Consider the following 18787-nt stretch of genomic DNA (forward strand, 5'->3'; position numbering starts at 1 on the left):
TATTTCTGGCAAGTGATTATCATTTACGTGAAGAATTTTAGAACCTTCTCCGTACCCACTAGAATTTCCTCCTGTATTTCAGAGGCTCTGTGTAGTCATCTGTGTATATGAGAATGTCATCAGCTCTCGGACTGGGTGTGGGTCATGCTCAAGGTGCTGCACCGGGCTCAGTCAGGTCACCTTTCAGCACATCAATTAATTTCTCCTTCATTTCTGTCTACGTGCTGGGGAATCTAACACGGAAGATACTCCAAGGAGCATGACCTGACATAGGCTCAGCGCGGTACAGAAGTGTGTCTCCAAGCACATCACTGTTAGGAAACAACTTCATACTTAGAAAACAGCTTCTCAAATACTTCCTTTCTAGAAATACTCTTGTTGACCTCTGGTTTGTTGTTGGGGTTTTTTTGATTTTTATTTTTTTTTTAACAATTTTTTTTCTAAAAATTACTTTATCAAGTGCCACAGTCACTTTACGGGTCCCGCTCTCTGCCTGTGTGGCAAGCTCTGCAAACCTAAATGTGCAGTCCCTACATTTCATTTTCCTCTAGGGGAAACTTCTACTCAGCAATATTTGTTTTTCTATTCAATTTCTATTCACTCGTAAACCAGCAGCCAGTGAAGCAGTGGTCCTGATTTGATACTGGCAACTTCAGTCTTACACAGCCTCAGTCTTTGGCGTGATTATTATACGGTCACTCTTCCCTTTTTTTTTTTTTTCCTCTCCTCTCTTTCTCCCCCTTTCCTCAATTCACAACTGTATTCCAGGTTACCAATTCAGCCAAGTTTGCCTGGTAGAGTTCCTCTCCTGCTTTTCCATTTCTAGCAGAAGTATCTGAATGCTGCCAGGAATAGCCCATTTTAGTAACATGTCAGAAGTTCACATCAACATTGTAAGTCATCGACTTTATATTACGCAGTGGTATCTAACTCAAGTTGGATTTGTCCCCTTGTCTGCAGCTTCAGATACAATTGTAAGTCAGTCAGTTTAATTTCTGTACCACATATTTCCCACCGAGTGAAAAAGAGAACAGTATTTTTCTTGGATCGGACTTATTTTACATCCTGAAACTAACAATACAATTTCCCGGCTGTCAGCGTCTCCAGGCATAAGGAGGGATCTGGGTAGATTCTACCACAGTCTCTTTTAAGTAACTGCTGGTGGTTGTGAAGCTTGTCCTTGTCTCCAGGTACGCACAGTGTCCGGTGGTGGTCATCTCGGTAATCTCTTGTCTAGAAAACATCATTTGGTCTGGGTCCTGCACGAGACCGCTCCTTTTTTTAACCCAGGAGACGCTGCCAGTTTTTACTGGAGTATCTCTTACCAACTAAAAATAATTTTATGCTATTCCTATACAGAGGTGAGATTTTCCTGAAATCAAAAGCTTCTACTTTACGTTAAATTCAGTTTCTGCATCCATATTGGTACACATCCACCTAATTTGGTCGCGGCGTGGGACACTCACTGCTACCCCACTCATCATTTCCCTTTGCAGAGGCGACACTGGGCAGCACCCGCATGCAGATAAGCTCCACCTATCCTGGAAGTACTGCGAGCGTCCTTCACCACAGCGTGAAGAAGGGGGATAGCGACAAAGAGTTGTTGCTCTACATTCACCAGCTTCACTGAAGCCACTGGAAGCTTTTCAGATGCCTTCCAGGAGTTATGGGTCAAACTAGAAATTAATTTCTAGAAATGAACGACACCAGAACCATGACTAGAAGTCGGCTTTCAGAAACAACCCGAACTAGCCCATCTTTATTCTCTCTTCAGGTAAAAGCCACCGTGCTTCCTCAGATAGCAGCAGGTGCAACTTTTGCAAAGCCCAGCCGTTACCCCAGACATACTGCTGTGCAGGTGGGAACTTGGCAAAAAGAAAACAACGGGAAATGAACGCTGCCGTGTTTTAGTATGAAAAGTAATTGTCTTGCACAGACACACATGCCATAAGTGACTGTTAGACCTAGTCCGACCTTCTGCACCGCAGATGCTACAAAACATCACCCAGCTTCCTTGTGCCCTGTTTTGATGAGATGCGTGCACAAATCCAAGTGGGAATACACACATAAGCCTTTAGGACACGTTATGCAGAGAACGACTCCCGCGTTTTATGCTCTTTCAACATATAAAACTGTCTCTGTGAGAAAAAGTCACACTTTCCAAGCTGCCAGCAAACATATTTCTAATAAATAAAATATTCTGCCTATGGAAAAGCTGTAGGATATATGCATTTCACAGTTTCATGGCTCTAGTGCCTGCCCAGTCTCCACCTTTGATGTCCTTGCTGCTCTTTATCCCTCTCCAGGAAGAGATGTCTGAGCACAGCCGCTATCCCTCCTGCCCCGGGGCCGTGATCACACTCTGCCTTGGAGCGCTGGTCACCCGGCTCTGCCGGTGGCCACTGCTCTGGGGAAGGACCATGTGCCATCGCAGCAAACGACAGGTGAATCAACAGACCCTTTCCCATGATGGCAGTGCGGTGACAAATAGCAAACCAAAGGTGTAAGCGGGGAGGCGGCAGCAATCCCAACTGAGCTCTGCTCAGATCAGAGCCGCAGTACGGGGTCCCTTACGTAGACAATGGCTGAACAGCAAATATTAATGGAGAAAACAGAAAATACGGGGAAAACGGAAGCACGGGACAGGCAGGCATGCAAGAAGAAACAGAAGATGAGACAGAAGGCACCGTGGATAAGAGAAGAGATGAAGAGAGATTAAACTTGACTGAAAAACTAAGCATAGGACATTGAGACTACTGCATGTTAAAAGGGGGGGAAAAAAAGGCGTGGTATCAATTGACATCATATGCCACTAAACAGACACATTTAGGGGATAATATTTCAGGTTAAACAGCGTAAGAACATGCAAGCTCCAAAGAATCTAGAATAAGTTGTTCCTGCCCTAAGGAAAATACAAATTACTCAGTGTGGCACAGTTTTGTTCAGACATGTCTGAGGCAGAGAAAGGACCAACCCATGTACCACCCCCCATCTCGTCTCCATTCAATTCCTCCTCGTACAGCCATGACTGTCCTGCTAATGGAGTGAAACCTCGCCGAAAGCATTTAACAGGTGAAGAATAAGGGGAAAAGCAAGGAAATGAACACAGTGAGGTGGTATTTGGGAAAAACAGCTCTTTCCCTGTGATGTGGTGTGGGGTATGCCTCAGCAAAAATAGGTTTGCTGGTAAATTCACACTGGTAATTTAAGGTGTACGGAACTGCTTTAGCCATCACGCAAAGGTCAAGAATGGTGTAATCGAGGGCATAAACCAGCACAGCAAAGACAACTTTTACGGTGCATAAACCAGAACTAGTCAAATTCTACACCTCCTCATGGAGAATAAGAAAGAGAAAGTTTTATGCTAAAATCCACTTTTGCAAAATGACATGTTTTCGATCCAGCATCCAAAACATTTAGCTTTTCCCTTTGCCTTCTCTGGCTTTGGATCTCTGTGTCGTACGATCGCTATCTGATATCTTACTGGGTGCCATTTTGGCAGAAAATAATTTAATCTGCAAAAATCCCGCACCGGACACTTTGGGAACAGGATGGCCAGCATTAGCTCAGCTGAAAAATAACCCTTTAAAAAAAACCACACCACCACAATAACAAGACTTCACGTGAAATAAGCAGATTTTCAAATTATACAGTCCCTGCCATAACAGTAATAAAATAACAAAATTAAGGGTTTTTTTATTTATAAGTAACTGCTTTCTTCTACCTTTTATAATGTCCACCTCTTAGCATAACAAAGCTTTTCATAGCTTACTAATGGCTCCCTGTCACTAGTGCTGAGAACTATTATCACTGCTCTGCCCCTTCACATGGGCCTTTCAGACATCACTGTTTCACTTAATTCTTTCACCTCCTTCAGTTCAAATGCAATAAAAACCTTTCACTGGCTGACAACTAGAAAGGCAGAACAGCCTCCAACTGCTGTATAATTCAGGAGGGCTCTTTCTCATTTTAATTGGCTGCCTAATTGGAATGTTTATGGGTTCTGCGATAGCTTGGGATGAAAAGGCAGGGTGAGCAATTATGTGCTCAGCATTCCTATCTGGCAGAGTTAATAGTTTTTTTTAAAAAAAAGCTAAAGTTCACTGGAATGCCATGTTTTTGTTCTCGAAGAAATACCTTGATTTGAAACAATGTAATCCCCAAGTCAGAAATTATGTCAAGCTGTGCTTATCCAGTAGCAAGTTTGAGCTTTTGGAAGCCTCTTTGCTCCTTTTTGATGTTAGCATAACATGAGGAACAGGAGGCTATCTGGTGGCTGTCAAGTTTTTAACTGCTTGCTCTCTCACTGGCTGGAGATAAGATGTAAGCAGAGCACTTGATGGACTTGATTAATTCTCTGGAACGAAGGTTTGTCTTTCTTGGCTCGATGAATGACTTCATTCTAGTAGATGAGGTCACCCAAGTCAAGGCAATAAAGTTTCTGATATTCACATGAAAGCTAGTTTTCAAAGCTGCCAGTCCCTAAAAAGAGAAGCACAAGTGTTTTCTCATTTACCTACATTCTAGTGGCAACATCCAGCCTGCTGCCCTATCTCCTCCTCTCCAGCGCAGGATTGCGTTTCAGCTGAAGAGCAGTTCTAACACCAGACGAGATTTAAAGGAAAGGAGGTTAAAAAAAAAAAAAAAAAAAAAAAAAGACACGCTTTGTTTGAAGAAACAAAGATTTTTGTGAAGTGATTTGTCAAAATGCCAACAGGAAGAGAAAAATTACTTTCCAGCTTTTGAGCCTGACCAAATACAGTTGCATCCTCCTTGCCTCCCCAGGCCGCCTCTGTGCTCTTCCAGCTGTAAACCTCTGGGGGCAAAGAGCAGCTTTGTGGTCCCTTCTACACTGCACTCAGCAGCTGCAGTTGTGTTTCGGAGAGAGATAACTCACGTGCTACAAACACAAGTAATAAACACGGAAGGACACTGCATTGTTTGCGGCACCTGCACGCTTGCATGCTTTGAGTTTTAAGAGCGAGTTTATGGACTGGCCTTCACAAAGCAGACTAGTCTTCGCCATCTTTCCTCTCTCCCTTTTAATAAACACCTTTTAGTTTAAAAACTAGTTAAGAGAGATGACTTGCTTTGTAAACGTCCAAATTCTTACAACCGTTCGTACAAAGATCTCTTAACAAAGAGGGAGAATCGCGTACTTTCTGCTCTTCAAACCCATGCAAACGGTAAACAGTCTCTCCCGTACTCAGTGCAGCCTAGCAAACGCAGTAAGCATCCCCTGCAACAGAATTCAGACTAATCCGATGTAGGTTTGTTATTCTCAGACAACCTGAATCTCCTCGGTCTAGCATTAGGGATTCTAACTCATTCTACGTTCCTCCTTTCCAGTTAAATTGTGCCTTTGCCTCTAAGTAACAGAAAACTCACAGTCCCGTGGATTATTAGGGTTGTTATTCCAGCGTTTGAAGCTTCTTTCTGGAGGAGTCCCCTAACCCATGCTTCTGTTCCTGTGCTGCAGTTCTCCAGCACGTGCAGTTACAGACGGGGCGTGGGGATGACAAAAGGAGCATCCATGCCGGGCACGAGTGCCACCGAAGCGCCAACCACGGCAGATGCACCGGATCTCTGCCGGCTGGCGACACCACACAAGGAGGACCGCAAGCTACAGGGATTTTGGGGCACTGTGGTTTTTTTCTAAATGCTTTCATGGGTACCATGGAGAAATTAGAAGGCGGTTTAAGTGCTCCCATTAAACTACGGAGGTAGAATTTTACCCCAGGTTTTATTGCCATCTGGAGCCTGGAAGGCTGTGGGAGCAGCGCCTTGTTTGGAAGGTCAGAAGCCTGTACCACATCAGAGAGGCCGGCTCTGCCGACAACATACTTCGGAAATGTTGACCTGGCGCGTGCCAGGAGGGATTTCTGGCCGCAATAGCTCCCAAGAAGTTCTCTCCAAAGGACTCGTTTTCAGATTCACACGCATCAGTTCGGCATCCAAACGATACAAAATAAAATATGACAAGTCGTATCCTTGCCAGTACAGACGTAGTTAACCTGTAAGAGGCCAATCTAGCAATTAAATAAAAACCTCTTTCAAACAAGCTGTCAGGTAAACAACCCCCTCTCTTAAACCAATCGTTGCTCACATTTACCTAGAGATTATAACTCGCTGATATTAAGAGTATGAGGAAAAATCGGATTGCTCAAGATGTCCACCTCATTTTATGGGCAGAGGCGATTCGGAGAAACCCATATGTTTGGTAAGTGTCCAAACATGTGGACGCTTATGCAAACCAACGATTCTTTGAAGTGCGCTGCTTTCTAAAGTCCAGGCTGAAACCTAAAATTTAATAATCAACAAAACAGGCAGAGCTAAGGCAGAAACTCTCTGCTAAACTCTGCAGGACTGGGATATGAGAGGAGGGAGGCGTCTCTCTGAAGTGACATTATACGCCCAGATGTGTTGTAAGAGAATAAGGGCCTGTCTTAAGATAGCCTGTAGACCCCGTGAACTTCCTCGGTTCGTGACTTTAAAGCAAGAAGAAAAATAAATAATGAAACATATTAAAGTCATTATTGTAGCTGTGTGCGCCTTCTGAAGGTTCGGTTTTTTAAAAGCTCCAACCTTTGAAAAAAGCGCCCAGTGAAATTGAAGGCAGCAAATCTATACCGAAATGTATTTTTTATATATTACCAAATTTACATGTGGAACTCATTGTCACGAGATATTATTGAAGGCAAGAGCTTAGCAGGATTCAAAAAGGCTTAGACATTTATGTGAATAATAAGAACATCCACAGTTATACCAGAAAGGAAAAAGACGTTTATAAGTGATACTAAAACTCAGACTTGTGGGCATAAGCCAATTGCTAGATGCATTGGTTTACGGAGAAAATCCCCCAATTGACACTTTTTCCATTATAGGTTTCTTTGCACCTTTCTGTAAGCATCTGGTGCAGACCAATGTCAGAGAGACCATCCAAATCTGATCCAGTCCAGCAGGTGTTACGTTCTTAACCTAAAACTCTTTTTAATGTAAAGCTGTCATGAAATATTTTGAAAAGACTGCTTATTCCTTGCCTAATCCTATAGCATTTGGCAGCTCTTAAAATGGGTAATGGATATTCCACAGCACTTTGTATAACCACCAAGAGGAGGGCGGTTATTCACCATATTTTCTTACGTCTTGTGCCAGAACCTTTTCTCCTTTAAGTGGCATCAGACTTTGTGGGTCCATACGTACGTTCCACCCCAAACAAAACATTTTTCTACAAAACCTCTGAGTTTTGCAACAGTACCGAAAAGTCTCACGATGCAGAGCGTGAGATGCCACTCCTGAATCCCCACGAAGTTTAGAGAGTGGGAGTGCCGAAGGAATCTGCAATCGAGAGCAAAGAAAAGCCTTACGAGTGCTAAGGATCGACAGTACAGAAAAGGTCAAATGAATGAGCGCTGTGAGGCCGTGAAATTATTCACTTTCTTCTATTAAACACCTGAGAGGCATTTATATCCCTAATGACCCGGAAATACATATTGACAACAAACACAGCATTTGCTACTAATAAGTGCACGTGTGCGTATATAGAGGGAAAATTGTAGCTCCTTCCTTTCTCCATCAACTTTGCCTGTCTTATTCTAGCCACCCCGGTTTGATCTTTGCTGATGTTTATTAAGTTTAAATATCAGCTAAAATGATTTTTCTGCTTGGAATAAAATATCAGGAATGTGATAACATATTCAGAAGAAAAGTCAAAATGACCCTTAAAAAAGGAACGCGTAAACTCCTAGCATTGAATTTATGCTACTTAGCATCACATTAAAAATATTCAAAATATAAATCAAAATTCAAGGATATAACTTATATTCAATTTCAAATTTATGGCATTTTAAAATAGGATGATTTCCTCAAATGTGCAATAAATTTGGTTTTGTGGAATTGCACATGCCACCTTATCATGACAGTTGCTTTATCTACACAGTCCACTGAAGCCTAGTCACTTTATATAATCTGAATTCACAAATCAACTGTCGTCTTCACTTCACTGATTCATTGCTGATGGGCCTTTCACAAGGTAAAAAATCCTTTCCAAGTTGACAAGAGTAATAAATGGAGAGGTGAGAGCTGCCTCTCCATCCTGCTGTTCTATTGTGCTGCCGATAGTGACACATGGCAGAATAAGCTCATAAACCAACCTCATCTTTTGACCTCTGCAGGGTAAACGGAAACAGAGGGGCGTTTATGATGATGACTGTATTTAAAGACCAATAACGACCAGATAAACCTCTGAAATCTAACTAGCCCAACCAAAGCTTGGAAAGATGCAGTGGTTTTCTGTATTTAATGTGATGCAAAAATGTTGAAAACGCAGCTATGAAACTTTTGGACTAACCTAGAGTACCATTCAGTCACACTACTTTATAAGATGCTTAACGCGATAATATGCACACACAAGAGCAACTTTGAAAACTATTAATGAAAATTTGATTGGATTTTTTTTTTTTTTTTTAAAATGCTCCTCCAGATTAAGAAGAAACCACACACAATCCAACAGCTGAACCAGAACATGACGGCGTTCTAGGAACAACCAAAGCGTTTTAAGAGCGTTTTAAGTTAGGAGTCTGACTTTGATGAACACTGCTCAGGAGAGAAAGCACAGGTGAATTAAAAATAAATACAGGCTTAGTAGTATCAGTAGCAATTACTACAGTACTGAATTTTGATTCATTAGGGATGTCTCTTGAGAAGAAACCATTAGCAATTAAACTTCAACTACCTCATCATTCGCCTTCTCTGCTGAGGCTAGAAGCTTTGTGCGGTGTTAACGAAGGACCTGCAGCGCAACTTGGGAGCTGTGAACTCAGCCTGTGCTATTGCAGATCTGCAGGATCAGCTGGGTCCCCAGGTTAGAGAGTACCAACGCTCTGGAAAGCGGCATGACAATCAATCGGTGATGCCAATTTGAAGCCCTAGAATACAAATAGTTCACCTTGTCCGTCCACGTAGTAGTAGAAAGCTTTTTACTTGTCTCTAGAAGTAAATTAATACTTATTCCAGCCATAACAATGAAGGCTTCTTTTCCTGTGGTAAGATTAAATATATAACTACACCAAATATATTCCAGTTTTCAGTGATATGCTGTCTTGTTTTATTCAGGAATATATCATTCCTTCTGCATTGTACAGAATGGCTCATCAGAATCGGTAGTCACTTAAAAAACCATCCACTGAAAGAGTTTTAAGCTGGAAGCAGTAACAGTAATCACTTCATCACCTAAATTTGGTGAAATCGAATTATGGAAACAAAACCATATAAAAATCAGTAGAAAAGCTGAAGTTTCAGTGGAAACTGGGAGGACACCTCAGGCTTGCAATAATATCTACTACTCTTGCACACGCCCTGCTGCCATCCATGGATTGGTACACCAAACACGTGAAACGATTCTTAACCGCCTTTCTGCATTTCTAACATTCACTCAAATGGAACAAAAAGTTATTTCTTGACTCTTTCTTCCAAATGCAGACTTCAACAAATCAAGGATAAAATATTTTTCAAGTCACACCACCACTGTAAAATGTACATGAGCTGAGATAAAGAATAATAATAATAATAGCACTGAAGTCTCCAGATGCTAAGACTGGACTGATGCTCACACTATTCAACGCTTCTCAAAGCTGTTTTTCATTCTAAAAGTAAACAAGTTCACCAGCAGACCTTCAGCAAACAGAAATTTACAGCAGCTTTTGGGAAGAGAACTTTGCCACACACATAAAACCATTCCCTGTATCACCACAGGTTTTCTGTGGTTGACACGCTGGCCGCACTTAGCTTCCCCCAGGAGGGTGAACATTTTGCTACAGAAAAGTAGCAATCTTCTCCTAGAGCTCTAAATTAATAAAAAACAGGAAAAACAGATCAAGAAGTTGACGTATGACAAAAAGAGACTGTACCAAGAAATGAGGTCTCGCATTAAACCAAGGACAGGGAGAGGCCCGTTTCACTTTCTGCCTCCAACTCAAACATCCTTGACCATCCTGGAAGCAGTCCCTCGCACGAGGTCTCCTCCCCTCTCACTGCAGGCGTGTGGTCACGACGATTCAGTAGGGCAGCTCTTCTGGACATCAAGGGGAGCCAGGGGCACGGGCCAAGAGGATGATCCGGTCACTCCAAGGTTAGACCCCGTTCCCCACCTGAAGTCACGCCTGTTTTTCTCCCCCGATTAGAGAGAGTACCGAGGTCTCACTTCTTAAACACATACCTCAGTGAAGCAGCTAAAGTTACGTAGAAAGAATGCAGGGCAAGTCTCTTCAGTTTGCTATTCCTAACGCGGGTACGAGAGCGCAGCACACCGTACCTGGGGCTCCCGGTCCCTGCCGTCTGTGCTCCCACCTCACACGGCATGCCCACCAGCCATTCTGTTCCCCCGCTGGGACCGCACTGCGCCCACGGGAGGAGCCATTCCCTTCCTTAGGGGACTTTCATGAAGGTAACCGCGGACATTACCTGGCTAGCTCAGGCACTGCAACTTGCAGGGCCGTCCCTGTATTTAAGAGAAACATAAATCCTCTAAACGCGATATGAGGGCTGTTAAATGAAGCAGCGTCACAGGCAGTAAGTAGAGGAACTGGGGAACTGCCTTCTTGTACAGTTCAACTAAGGCCACATTCAAATCCAAGGTTTCTCTGAACAGTGGAGACCTTCCCTCTTACCAACACGCCCATTACTGGTAACAATCCCGTTTCTTGAAATTAGAATATGTTGTACTGGTTTGCTTATGCATTACTTCTCATTCCAAGAAACATTAAAATATTCAAAGTAGGCATACACCCTGCCGCTAGTAATGCACTTCTGCACAAGATGAGAAAGGATTCTGGAAGGTGGAATGACATAGTTGGTCAAAGTCTACAGGACACATATACAGGACATGAGAAATTAATAAAAGACGCTTCCATAACTGTGATTGAGTTCACTGTGTTATTACAGGGTCAAGAGTAAGCAGCCCCATAAAGAGAGGTTGTTCCTCCCTGCCCCCAAGTATTGTCTCCCGGCCTTCTCGGGGTCTGGTCAAATGCCATGCTAGGAACCTGTGCAGACTTAGGGCAATATTTACAGCAAAAACGAAATGCAGAATAGAAGCTTCCTTCATTAAATCTTTCATCTTTATATCCATCGAGTTGCAAGTTGTTAAAGTGACCGGTGTTCTTGGTATTTGTTGGACACAACCGTACTGGAAATCCAAAGCAAGATTCCCGACTCCCAGAAGCTGTGGTACCACCTGTTCCACCTTGACCGTTCCCCATGATTTTGGGCATATATTTGGATATATTAACGTACTACAAAATCCTAGCTGAACATGCCTGGGAATACAGACACACCTGGTTGAAAGTATTCTCTGGCAAAAAAAAAAAAAAAAAAAAAGAAAGAAAAAGAGAAACCACAACAAAACAGAACAAAATCTAATACGCCTTACTTGCTGGGCAACACTGAGTTCTGTTAGCACATTATTATGGGCTGCTATGCTCTAGCTCCTCACTGAGTCTGTCTCAAAAGCCTCGTACACACCACCACCTCTATTCTTATAGAGAAAGGTGTGTAGAAGCTGTGTGTGGAGCTGGATGGGGTTTCGGGTAGAACTCAGGGTTTGAGCTACAGGCGACACACAAGCCAGAGGTCAGGCTCAAATCAGGTAGCACCCAAACCTCGTGAACTCAGGACAGCGAATTAGCAAAAATAACCTTAATCGAAGGAGTTTTCACCATCAACCACGACTCCCCTATCACAATTCGTTGTGGCAATAGTTTAACTTCACCGCTCAGCTCCGAGTTGTCCCTGCCGTGCTTCCCATGTGTGAGACGCCACAATTTACCATGCCAGGCCACTCCACAAAGTTTGTACAGTGAACTTTTTTGGTGAGGGGGGGGGGGGGGGGGGGGTTTGTTTGAAGGGATTATTTTTTTCTTCCCCAAAAGCACTTGTCTTTACAGAAGTATGTAAAAGTCAGTTGTTCATGCTGTCCAATTATCTCATGCCATATCATTGGGCTTAGTTTGAAAATCAGGTGTACTGTTTCATAATTAAATTATTCAACAAAACCTCGACTATACAGCATTCTGCTAAAACCTAATTAAGAGTATGATTTGATAAAAGCACATTCTGCAGTTGCAGTTTACATTCTCATGAGTGGGGATGTCATTATTTCATGCTGTACACATTTTAGGCTTCACAGGGTTCCCCCCCTCCCCCCCTTTCACTTCCCAAAGGTGATTTTGAATTATATAAAGAAGTACTCCAGGCTTAGATCATATCAATTCATTAACTGTTGGCAACATTCAGTTCTGATTAAAAAAAAAAAAAAACAACACACACCAAAAAAAACAACCACCAAAAAAACCCACAACCCCACAACTCCCCACCCCCCCCAAAAAAAAAAAAAACTCAACAAAAAATCCAACCCACAACAAACTTAGCAGAAAGGCATCATGAAAAGAGCACTATTTCAAAAGTTGGCCCTTGTTCAAGCTGCATATGGTCACATAATCTTTTAAAACGCATGATTCAAGTCTCAATTTAATTATGTAATAGCACAAATGGAATTACACTGCAGATGAAGTGCAGTATTTCAGCTCAAACACGTACTGGAGTTGTGTGACTGACCCAAGCTTATTTCATTTGGTCATTGTATTAGAGGGCTTAATTTGAATGCAAGCACACGGAGCAAACAACAATTTCAATACAATACCTCCTCCTCTTGATCTAAATTTTAATACTTGCTGGGCTGTGTTATGAAGCTAATTTGTCAGGCAGCTTGCAAAGATTATGACAGTCCAGTATTAACAAGTATTTTTCTTGAAGTTTTTTTTTTTTTTTTTTATTTCCCATATATCCTCATGTATCTGCTTAAAAATGCAGATACCCCTTTTTCCCATGCCAGTGTTTGTGTGTGTGACCCTCAGGTGGCATATAGTTATGGTAAAGTCTTGGGGAGCAACGAGAAAAACAAGACTTCTCTTTCAACAAACTGGAAATGCAAAACCCTAATTAGGCCATTCCTCGAGACTCGTATACTTTCTATGCTGCAACAATGCATGCTTTTCCCATCTCCCCATACTTTATCCTCATTTCCCCTACATTTCTCCCCTTCTTTGACCTGCACACCAAATGGTACCTTCTCATTTTAAGAAGTGAGGGAGCACATGTTCGGGAGCTCATATCGATCTTACTCAGTAAGACCCGCTTGCCTGCTGGAGCTATTTCTGGCTCTCTGCATGCTCAGGCAGATGTTGTGCATCAAGTGCATTCATTTCATATTTTGAAGCTTTTTTTTGTGTGTAAACCACCAAATATTGGCTAGGCAAACACATTTATATCTATATTTAAGAAAGACTTGGGAAACTGTAAATCGGTCAAGTCTAGGTCTGATACTATAGCAGCCACATGAGCAGCTGTGTTCTAAGCATCTAAGCAATGAGAGAAAAAAAAATGCCACCGGTTTGGGATTCTCAAGAACAAACAATATGAAACTAATCTGATCAGTACTGCTTGAGAGCGAGAACCTGGTGTTACAACAGTTAAATCCACAAAAACATCATGGCAGTGCTCAGCAGCGATGGCAAAAAAAGAAAATTAAGTATCAGGAATTACCAGCAAATGAGTGAAAACTCAAGATTTGCCTGCATGTTGAATACTACGTGTAACGCTGGTATCCTCAGCTACAAATCAGCCAACAGCAACAACACACACGAGAGATGAAGGGCTTTGCTAGAGGCCTGTAAAACCTCGGGGCAGAAAGAAGGGATGTGGACTTGGTCCACTTCCACTCCAGCAGAAGGAGGAGGAGGAGGTCGTGCATGACGCTCAGGAGACTTCCCTGAGCTGAAACGTTTAAGGCAATATAGGGGGATGTAACACATGTCCGCCCCAGTCTTACTTCTCAGCTGCTTATGGCCACTGCTCGGAGAAAAAAATACCATATGTAACTTTACATTTAACTAATACGGCCACAAAAATTTTTCTTCTTTGACTGACCTCCAGCTTCTTCGATGCTGGGGAGAACAAGATGCAGATCCTCTGGCTTTAGCATAGCTTCTGGCAGTCACTTCTGCAGCCGTTATCCCACACCGACTCAGACCTGTGCGAACCCCTTCGCGAGTTCTCTTTTGCTCATCCCACCTCACACGCATTGCTGTTGTGAATCTGAAAATGCCTTGCAACACAACTTCGGGAAGCAGTTCAGATTAAAACAGTAGAAGGTCGGTACAGAGTTCTCTTAGTTACTAAAAGAAAGAGCGGTTATCGGGTTAGCTTTATGTTGGATCTCAGGGACGTTTCTGCCTTGGTCCCAGTTTTAATTATTTCAGTAAACAACAAAAGTAAAAGAAGAGCGAGTACGCATGTAAACTTGAAGACAACCGCAAAATGTTATAGATGAGAAATACGTACACAAGTAAAATCCAATAATTACTTGTTAAGAAGCAGCACTAGAAAAAAAAAAAAGGCAAGGAAAACCCGAGACTATTTCAACTGGAGCACTGCATGCAAGATGCACAGAAAGCACCTCCAGCACTTTGCCCATTACGGCTGAGGCTTCGGCTGAAATACTGCAAGACGCCGCCCAGAAGACATGAAAAGCAAACAAATAAAGTCCCGGTGTAACTGTAGATGACTGCCTACCTAACCATGGTCCAGGGCAACATAAGCACATGAAACCATATTCTAAATTACACGAAACCATATTCTAAATTACACCTCACTTCAACATAGAGCCCGAGAGCACAACCAGAGGTTTTCTTCATTGGAAATCAATTCCACCCTTGCTATATTCTCAGAATATAGCTTCTGCCACTTTAGCCACTGCCCAAAATTATTTTGCAAGCCATGAATTTGGGGAAAATTACTGCGATATAGAGAAAAACATTGCACCGATAACATTTTATGCTTGTTTGATAACTCTAGAAAGCGCTTATAGTCACTATATCTAATTGTTATTATAAAAAAAAAAAAAGAACACAGTTTTATAAAGCTTTGTGTGCATACACATCATAACTTGCATAAGCACTCCTGCGAACCACATTAAGGTGAAAGGCAAAGCAGCACAAGAGCTCCTTAGATTACAAACGTGAGTCTACACTGTATGACGAAAGGTACCTGTGACAGCGATAGCAAAGCACAGATCCCGACACACAGGGCACAGCAAAACCTCATCAGCAACACCCAGTGCCGATCTGGTCACTCGTGTTCTGGAGAGATGGGCTGCAACTAGAACAGCTGAAGGAGATCAAGAAAAGAGCCCAAAGTCAGAGGAGAAGAACAAGGTTTGCCTTTTTTAGCCTACCAAAACAAAGCAGGGTGGGTGAGGTCTGTACATCCAGCGGGCAGGGAGGGGTAAGCAGAAACGAGGCTCCAGGGAGCAAAAAGAATCACCTAATTGAAAGCGCCAAGTACAAATCAGCAATTAGAAATGCCAGGAAACTGGAAATTAGAAAAAAGGCCGTTAACCAGCAAAGCAGTGAGATTCTGAAACAGCTGCCAGCGAAGGGGGGGGTCGGGGCACAAGAAACCAGCCTGAGGTTCAAGGGGAACTTGACAAATAGAGGAGGGGATTACATCATGTTTTGGCTTTCAAACTTTCTTTCAGACTGCTCATCCTGAACTTTGAGATACAGATTTTATTCTTGGCTCTGCCCTCGACTCTGCGAAGAGCTCTTCTCTCTTCTGTGGAAGCCTCTACTTCCTTTAATATAATTACTCTGCTTTTATAGGTAAAGCTCTTTTCTATCCATTGTACTTCAGAAGCGGATTTAAGATTGAAAAATACTATTTTACAAAAATTGCCCATTTTTTGTTTTCCTAGTAGAATGCATGTATAACCAATGATTACTTCTGTTCTCTGCAACCATGTCAACATATCTTCTCTTTATGTCCCTCCTGCCAGGGGTTTCACGTGCAGAATCTCACAGCCTGTGCTCCTCTTCCTCGTCTCACTTCACACCAACTCTGCCATGCTCCTCAGCACACAGCCTCATTTCCCGACACCACTGGCCCGTATTCTCCATCCCACGTTTCCCTCTGCCCCTGTTTTGCCACCATGCAATGGCTTTATTGTGCCATCTGAGTTCTTTCCCAACCAGCATTTTCTATTTCTCTTTCTACGCTCCAGAGGGGACAACTGGATGGTTTCATGGTTTTTGTTGTTGGGCTTGGTTTTGGTGTTGTGGTTGGTTTTGGTTTTTTGTTTTGTTTTGGTTTTTTTTTATTTTGTTTTTCAAAAAAAGTAAATCCATGTGAATTTTTGAGACTGCTTTATCACAGACTAATCTAGAGATGAGAGAATGCAGATGCCAAACATGCATGAAACTCATTTAGACAACTGAAAGATATGATACATATCAAAGCACAGCCCATGCACTCAGCAGGATTCTGAAGTGCAAATTATCAAAACTAAAAACATCCTCTAACAGACCGAGCAGAACAGGCTGCCCCATTCTCTCTTCAGGTGTTTCCCCTATTTACACCCCACAAAAAGAAGGTACCACTTTCACTACACGAAGCCGATTTGCTCCCCTCCCGCGCCTCTTATCAGACATCAGGAAATCGGACATGAGAAAGATCATAGAATCACTTAGGTTGGAAGAGCCCCTGAAGATGATCGAGTCCAACTATAAACCTAACACTGCCAAGTCCACCACTAAACCATGTACCTAAGTGCCACATCTACACATGTTTTAAATACCTCCAGGAATGGTGACTCAACCGCTCCCCTGGGCGGCCTGTTCCAGAGCTTGACAGCCCTTGATGAAATCTAGACGGTGACACAATATTAAGGATTATTATTTTTACACAGCTGACAGAGTGGCCAAAATACTTTCATCAGGGGCTTCTCAACAGGTGTCTATAAGGCTGGACTCCACAGTGTGCAAACACAGGAAGATGAACACTGCCCGTTGTCATCTTCTAGAGTTTCTTGGCGCCTTAGATCATCTAGCTAAATTTTTCTTATTCCTCTCATGCACTTCCTTTTAGTCAAATTTTTTTTAAGTGCATAAGCTGAGGCACATTGGGGACAAAGTCATTTGACTAACGGCAAACAGATGGTCATTAAGAAATTAAGGAGGAAATCTCCCAGGATTGCGAACATCTCTCACCCTTATGTTAACCAACATGACATTTCCCTCATCCACGGTTTCAAAGCCACATTTAGATGTGTCAATCAACAACTGTATTCCCATCATATCATCCAGATATTTCATTTCCAAATCTACAGACTTCACATGAAACACCTGAGAAATTGCATATAATTAACCATTTATGTAAAAGGTCCGTCACAGGGAAGTTAAACCTGGGCACAGTGTCCCAATTGACGCGTTATACAGCTTGACAAAATAAGCGCCGCTGCAGCAAAGCAATCTAAAGTAACGTTCTCAAAAACTGCAAATGCAAACAACTTCAGGATGTTCAGGAACATCAATATAATCGAGTTCTCTTTGATTATATGGGATCCTGTAACCACAGCCCTCTGAGAATTTTTTTGGCTACTTTCAAAAATGTCTGAAATTTACTCTGTAAAATTAATGCACAGGATCTGAAAATTCTACCTTAGCAAATACAAAAGGCCATTTGATTAGCTACAAATAAAAGCCCCTTGAGCTAAAATGAATAAGGTTTAAGCTACTTCAAATTATTTTCCCGCCTGATAAAGCCATTATCACATTTAGAGCGTTTACAATGCAGAACTACATTCCTTTGATCATCTTATAAAATTAATTGATCTTGCTTATCTATTGTACTATTTTAAATCATTTTAATTGAGGACATTAGGAGAAGTAATGGTAACAACCAATGCATTTATTAGCTACTGACGTTCAAGGCAGCAATGTCATTTTCATAATCTGAATTTCTCTATAACAAAATTCCATTCTTAATGGAATTTACATATAGATCACCCCCAGCCACAAATAATTTACTATTACTTTAAGTCCTAAAGGACAGGCAGAAAAACTGTGAAAAATCACTCCAGCCATACTTAATTTTAATTATTCTTTTAAATCAGATAGAGACCCTGAAGTTAAATTCTCATAATTAAATAGAAATTAAAAGTTTCTAAAAGCCTTATTTTCAACTCCAATTTTAAATGCAAATGAACACATAAGAAAATTGCCCCATGAAGAACTGAGTAACGTTCGTCTACAATGTTTTGTTCCACAGCCACAAAAATCCTCCATTACCTCGAGTGCCACGGAAGTCTTCGTTTAGTTAAAGGCCACAAAAGGCTGGATGCAAGATTCCAATGTTAACCTCAAGTCCTGACTATTTATCAGGGCTGTCCTTGCAAGTCTGCAGAACTGCCTGGCTTACCTTGAAAGAGTCATAGAGTTTCCATGACAGACTTGAGTCTGTATGGCCCACTGCGCCACAGATCAGCTATGCCCGTTTCAAAGAGAAAGTGATTTTCCTCCCTAGTAAAGGAATATTCCATTGCCCATTCGATTGAACTCTTTACTGATGTGTAACTGAATTGTGCCCGGATGAAAGATCCCCTTGAAAACATCCTTCGTCTCCAGCCTTAAGGCATCCGCCTCACCTACCGAGTTCTAAAATTAAAGAATATGCGCTCATTTAATTAAGTTAAAAGTAATGTTCAGGAGCACAAAAGCCAAGTATAGATACGCCGCACAAACACACACAACAGACTGTGGCAGCATGCCACCACATGCTTGGGAAACAGGTTCAATTCTCTTTGCCATGAAACTGTTGCGCTACTCCAGGCAAGTCACTCAGGCCATGCCTATGCTGACAATTGCCATCAACCCCCTTCCAGAATCAGCAGCCTTCT

At 42.2% G+C, this 18787-nt stretch overlaps 1 long non-coding RNA gene across 1 annotated transcript in view; it reads right to left on the minus strand.

The window, feature by feature from the left end:
• The window catches only part of LOC309676950, a 115337-nt gene extending 100201 nt beyond the window's left edge, over window positions 1-15136 (minus strand). Inside the window, exon 1 of the long non-coding RNA XR_014269642.1 lies at window positions 15103-15136. This is a non-coding gene — a long non-coding RNA (uncharacterized lncRNA). The remainder of the gene's footprint in view (window positions 1-15102) is intronic.
• Window positions 15137-18787: the final 3651 nt, after the last annotated feature.

Source organism: Vanellus vanellus, assembly GCF_965231255.1.
Source record: "Vanellus vanellus genome assembly, chromosome: 12".
Taxonomy (NCBI): Eukaryota; Metazoa; Chordata; class Aves; order Charadriiformes; family Charadriidae; genus Vanellus; species Vanellus vanellus.